Genomic DNA, 6,550 nt, shown 5'->3' on the forward strand with positions numbered 1-6,550 from the left:
ACTAACGGACCTTGAGGGGAGGAGAGTCTGCCAGTCTCTCTCTCTCACATGCACACACACGCACGCAATTTCATTTTTCCATGTTTTTACAGTAAAGGTTCACAGACCCAGTACTGCCGCTTGCCTCGTGATGTTAACAGTGCCAGAAGAAAACGCAGCATCACAGCGAGTAGACAGAATTGTCGGGGTACACAAGCTGGCTTGGTATTGTGAAACAGTGCGGTTGTGCACAGCTGGATCTCTTGAGTTGTCGCGTATTTGTTCACTGAACGTATGGATGGACAGGTAGCTAGCTCACGTTAGTTGTAGGAACTAACCACAGCTTAGCTTGCTCTAGCTAGAAGTGTCCAATACAGCGATACGCTGTATAATGATCCCATAAACTAAACTTCATATCATTTTAAGCAACGGATCATCCAGCATATTGCAGAGAGGAAGAGCATGTTAAAGCAATGAAAAAAAGAAAGCAAAAACATGAAGGCATTGTGTAAGGCATTGTTTTATCGCTTCGACAAGAGCTTAATCGGGTGATTGTGTCTGTAGCCACGCTGTCGATGTATTGCATAAAGGCGCATTTTTCGCCATTTTCATCGCTTACGGCCGTACCACTCTGAACACGCCCGATCTCGGAAGCTAAGCAGGGTTGGGCCTGGTTAGTACTTGGATGGGAGACCGCCTGGGAATACCAGGTGCTGTAAGCTTTTCTTCTTAGCTATGTTTCTTTTCATTTTTGCCCCTTTTCACGTACAACGTGGCTTCATTTCTTTAGGGTTTTATTTTATGCTTTCTTTCTTGCTTTTAGGTTTAGAACTGTAGCATTTTGCAACTTAGTAAGTGCACCGGGTTCTCATAAACGTATGTATGTTTGTCTTATCAATTTCACCAAAACAACTCCATGTTTCTTTACTTTTACATCTTTCTCTTACCTTCATGTATTATGCCGTTTGTGTGTGCGAACACTTTCAGAGCAATTATATAGGTGCGTTGGACCGCACGCCACTCAAAGCTTTTATTAACGGAACTGGAGGTTGGTTGCGTCGAGTTCAACTCCGTCCAATCATTTTGGGATTAGAACATGGTTTTACTCTTGAATCCCTTTCGACATTATATGTGCTATGTACATTTTAATGGGTGTTGTTTTGGGAAGGGATAGACTAATTTTAGTTACTGCAGCCTTTCTTTCGTTTGCTAACTATATTCATTCTGTTCCTTCTACCAGGGGAGCCAAGTCTGTCTCTCACTCATACACACACACACACACACACACACACACACACACACACACACACACACACACACACACACACACACACACACACACACACACACACACACACACTAACAAGCAATTGATTTTTTACATGTTTATATATCATCACAGGTACAGATATTATTTTTTATTTTCTGTTTCTTTTGAAAATGTTAGTTTGCTAATCGCAATGTAATGAAATCTTGTATCCTGTGTAAAAACCCTAGCTGCTGTGGTTGCTATGGTGACACAACAGCATGCCTGTTAATGTTAGTGCAGATCTTTTCGACATGTTATTGTGTTGTTTTTTGTTGTTGTGATTTTCTATCTTTCATTGGTTAAATGATAGAATATGGGTTTTCTGGTTAAGTTTCACTTTCTAAATGTTTACTCGATTTGTAATCAACTCGTTATTTTTAGTATTTTAACATTCTGTTTGTAGTGGTTGATCATTCCTGTTCATATTTGTTATTATGACATTAGGCTACTTACGTTATTTATGTGACCTACAGGACATTGTTGTGCTGCGCTTAACATTACACAGCACAATATAGCAACTTAGATTTCCAGATGAAAATTTTTTTTTACTAACGGACCTTGAGGTGAGGGGAGTCTGCCAGTCTCTCTCTCTCACATGCACACACATGCACGCAATTTCATTTTTCCATGTTTTTACAGTAAAGGTTCACAGACCCAGTACTGCCGCTTGCCTCGTGATGTTAACAGTGCCAGAACAAAACGCAGCATCACAGCCAGTAGACAGAATTGTCGGGGTGCACAAGCTGGCTTGGTATTGTGAAACAGTGCGGTTGTGCACAGCTGGACCTCTTGAGTTGTCGTGTATTTGTTCACTGAACGTATGAATGGACAGGTAGCTAGCTCACGTTAGTTGTAGGAACTAACTACAGCTTAGCTTGCTATAGCTAGAAGTGTCCAATACAGCGATTCGTTGTATAATGATCCCATAAACTAAACTTCATATCATTTTAAGCAATGGATCATCCTGCATATTGCAGAGAGGAAGAGCATGTTAAAGCAATGAAAAAAAGATAAGCAAAAACACCAAAGGAATTGTGTAAGGCATTGTTTTATCACTTCGAGAAGGGCTTAATCAGGTGAGTGTGTCTGTACCGACATATTCTGGAGGAGGAGCGGACGGCATGCCACACCTGCCCTCTATACTAACCTCAACTCTCTATTGCAGCGTGAAACTTTGGAGCATGGCTCCATCCCCCCATGAATATTTCTGCTCCATTCATGATGCTGGGTAAGAAACTGTGTAGGGTTATGCCTCCTAACATGACTGATATCAAAAATGGGCAGCTATCACATTTTTCTAGATGGCCCATGTTTTAAACCGTCTGATCGTTTCAATCGGTTATTCTGTCTGCTCTCTGCCTAACCTCATTTGGGAGGCTTACTTTCTACCTTACAGGTCTGCTCAAGAATCTGAGCTGATGCTGTTGACCAGGGTCTGCCATCTACTCCGGGATCAGGTTGTCACCATCTACACTGATTCTCGTTATGCATTTGGGGTTGCTCATGACTTCAATAAGATTTGTCGCTCCGGGGGTTTTGTATCTTGGAAAGTAAGCCAATTTCTAATCCAGGACTAGTGTCTGCAATTTTGTCTGCATGTACACTACCAGCTTGGCTGGCTATCGTAATGGTCAAGGGTCATGACACAACCTCTGAGTCTGACACGGCCACTGGCAATGCTTTAGCAGATGAGATTCCACGTTGGGCAGCTGTTAATGCCCCCTCATGCCCGTACACTATATCCTCGATGTGTGAAGCTGTCGCCATGTTTTCTCATTGCTTTGTGCCGAATAATATCAATCTGCGTTTCTTACAAACTCAGAGTACACAACAGGACTGCTCTCACTGGGCTGATTAGGGCTGTAGTCCTGATTAAAATGGTCTAATCCGTGACCCGGAGGGGCATGTGACCCAGAGGGGCGTATCACCCTTCCTAAATCTATTTTGCCATTTCTTGTGTGCCATTTCCATGGGATTTCACATATTGCACAAAGGGGGAGTGACGGCTAACATTCAAAAACAGTTTTGTATTCCTGCAAAACGTATAACTGTAAAACTCCTCCTAGATAGCTGTTTAACCTGTGCCAGAAGCAACCAACACAAGCCAAATATGATGCCTTACTGGCTCAAGAATATTCCTTTCAGTGTCTACAGATAGACTTTATGCACATTCCACCTTGTGGTCAGTTGAAGTACTTGCTAGTGATTGTAGACAGGTTTTCCAAGTGCACTGAGGCGTTTCCTTGTTCTAAGGAAGACTTTTAACAGGCCTGTCATCCCACTGGAACTTACGCTAACTTAATTTAGATTTAAAAAACTGATCAAAATGTTTCCTCTTTCATTTAAATCATCACATCCGTGTTCAGGGAATTCTTGCATCTTTATGGGACTCCCAGGAAGTTCAAGAAACACGTGTAAGAGCCCTGCTGTTCATACTGCCTTGTGTAACCCTAGTCAGATGTTTCTATCAACAAGAATACAAAACAAAAAACAACAAAACTCCCCAAAACTGTGCAAACCATCATAAAACAATAAAACTGTTCTAGGTACAGCTGCAATTTAGCAATTCCTGAAAAATGTATTTTCATCTCGATCAGTTCCACTCCTTGGTCCTCTGTGTTTCTTTGCACTTATAAGGCTTGTCTTGTACATATTGTTTGTTGGTGGAGTTGTTTGTGTTTACACTGCTTGTTTACACTCACCTGCTGTCAGAGGGTATATGTATTTTTTCTGTCATTTAGGCATCTGATAAAGTGAAAAAGGAATTAATCTACAAAACCAGAGTCGATCTACTAACAGGTGGTAGTGTTGTAACACTGACAGTGGTAGAAAAGAGAAATTTTTTAAAACCAAAATTTATTTTTCACGTTACATTCTATATTAAATAAAAATAAATTTACTTCAGATCTCAGGGCAGAGCTGTGTACTGTATGGCAAATAGTAAATTGTTAATACATAGATTTAATTAAGCATTTAATGCAGATCATTCGTATTGGCTGAATGAACCTTTCACCCTTCTGTCATGTCTATCTGCCTAACTATCAGGTGTGTGTGTGTGTGTGTGTGTGTGTGTGTGTGTGGGGTTTTTTTTTTCTCTCTCTCTCACTCAGACACACACACACTCTCTCTCTCTGTCTCTCTCTCTCTCTCTCTCTCTGTCTCTCTCAATGTCACATTCTCTCACTCTCACTCTTGCATGCTGGCCTTTGGTAACACTGCCCTCCACCACCGGAAGGAAGACTATGTTCCAAACACAAGTCACTCGTTGTCTTCCAATGAATCAAATAAACACATCAGTATAATGGATTGTAATTGACATGGTTTGCCAGAATTGTACGTTTAGTATTCATGTTTGAAGAATTACATAACTTTTGCTCTCTTAGCCTTCATCTTTATTCAAGGCTTTATGACTTATCTTGGGATATGCATCAAACCTTACCAATGTACTGCTAGTCAGATTCTCTCCACCTAGTTCCACAGTTAAATTGTGCCATATTCTGACATCGTTGTGCGATTCAACTTTCATTATTAGGTTTTACATGTGTGATGTTTACAGCGTGTACTGTTTCTGATACACGTTGGCTTGATTTTCGTGTGGTTGAATGAGCAGATAAATTGATTAAAATCTAAAGGAAAAAACCTTGAACCGTGCAAGGTTTAGCAGGTTAAGCAAGTTGATATTTATGTAGAGATGGTACTTGTGGCATAATTATGATGTAATAAAGGGGCTGTGAAGTCACACAAGTTATCAGATTAATCACGCCTTTCACCATTCCCATAGTACTCATTTGCTTCGTTGCTGCTTATTGTAATTGGCTGAGGTCTGTTCCCCAAAAACTAAAAGGCTTATCGATCTTTAGAATTCACATCAAAAGACAAGAGGCGCCAGTAGATATGGAAAAGAGGAAAAGGGGCTGCACAAAGCTGCCACCAATAAGACCAAACCACAGTGCTCAGAAAGCAAACAACGTTCAGGTACGTGTATACACATTTTATTTAAATGCTGAAATGAAGGCGCATGTGTTTTTGAATCTTTAAATTATATGGGATACCTTAAAAATATTTGTACTGCTGCCTCAAGAAAGAAACAAATAGAAATACATTTTTAGTACATTTTAATAAAAAGTTGTTTGGCTATGATGGAAGGTTGTGTATGGTTATGTGTGCTTGTGTGTCAGTATGTAGATTCTTGTGTGAAAAATACCTTGTATACTTTGTTTAGGCTCTTGATGTGGGTGTGCACAGTCCAGAAACTAGAGACAGCACACATTTTGCTCCACTTGTTCTACCTCCAATCAATGGCAGCCATCCACTACCATTTCAGAGAAAAAAAGGTAAAGAACTATAAAGTCTATACATTCTAGAGAAAATTACATGGCAATTAATTCCTGTTGGTTTTTAACACATGGTTTCATACGAAGAGTCATAATATATTTTTAAACTGAGCCTTCTCATCTGAACATAGCTCAATTTCAAGATGGCAAAATCAGCTGTTGCCATCTGTTAATTAATAGAACTGGATGATTCTTTAGTATAACTCTGCCCCGTAAATTTAGGTTCATATGAGCAGCTGCAGAAGACTGGTCTGGATGGATGTCATGACAATGAAGCTTCCAAAGAGCAGCTGGAGATGGAGAGATATAATCTTGAAGCTGAGTATAAGGAACACCAAGCGCTTCTGCAGAGCCTCCTGTCAGAAAGGGATGAACTCTGCCAGTTGAACAGCGAGCAGCAGATGATAATAGCTGACTGGTTGGAAAGGGAAAACGTGCCAATGCCTGTGTGTACAAGGCGGAGTCGCCATGGCTACCAGGACCAGCTAAAAATTCTAGAGGACCTAAAGTTGCAGTGGCAGTGCAAATCTCAGCTCTACCAGCAGCAAGTTGAAGAACTCCGGCCCCAGTGCCAGGAGAAGAAGAAGCAGTGGGACTGTGAATATCAAGCCTTCATCATGATGATGCAAGAAGTACTCCTTGCGGCTCTCGCCCGGCGGCTGGGAAAGCGGGCAGCTCTTGTTGAGGTGAAACGGCTCCTTGCAGCTGAGCAGAAGACGGAGAATAAGCTCACTGCTGCAAAAATACGGAACCTTGCGCTGCAGATGAGGGTGCAAAGCCGGGAAGAAGCTATTGGAGAACTGGAGGAGAGGACAAAGGCTGAAAAACTGAAATTTGAAAATGAGAATTATAAGACTATGATCTTGGAGTATGAAGAGGAGGTTATTCGAATAAAGAAAGGAATTACCAGCACTAGAGAGGTATGACG

At 41.1% G+C, this 6,550-nt stretch overlaps 1 pseudogene; it reads left to right on the forward strand.

Annotated features, from left to right (window-relative positions):
• Nucleotides 1-592: 592 nt before the first annotated feature.
• On the forward strand, nucleotides 593-701 carry LOC145659779 (5S ribosomal RNA; annotated as a pseudogene).
• Nucleotides 702-6,550: the final 5,849 nt, after the last annotated feature.

This window comes from Electrophorus electricus, chromosome 1 (assembly GCF_041902795.1).
Source record: "Electrophorus electricus isolate QZ-2024a chromosome 1, ASM4190279v1, whole genome shotgun sequence".
Classification (NCBI taxonomy): domain Eukaryota; kingdom Metazoa; phylum Chordata; class Actinopteri; order Gymnotiformes; family Gymnotidae; genus Electrophorus; species Electrophorus electricus.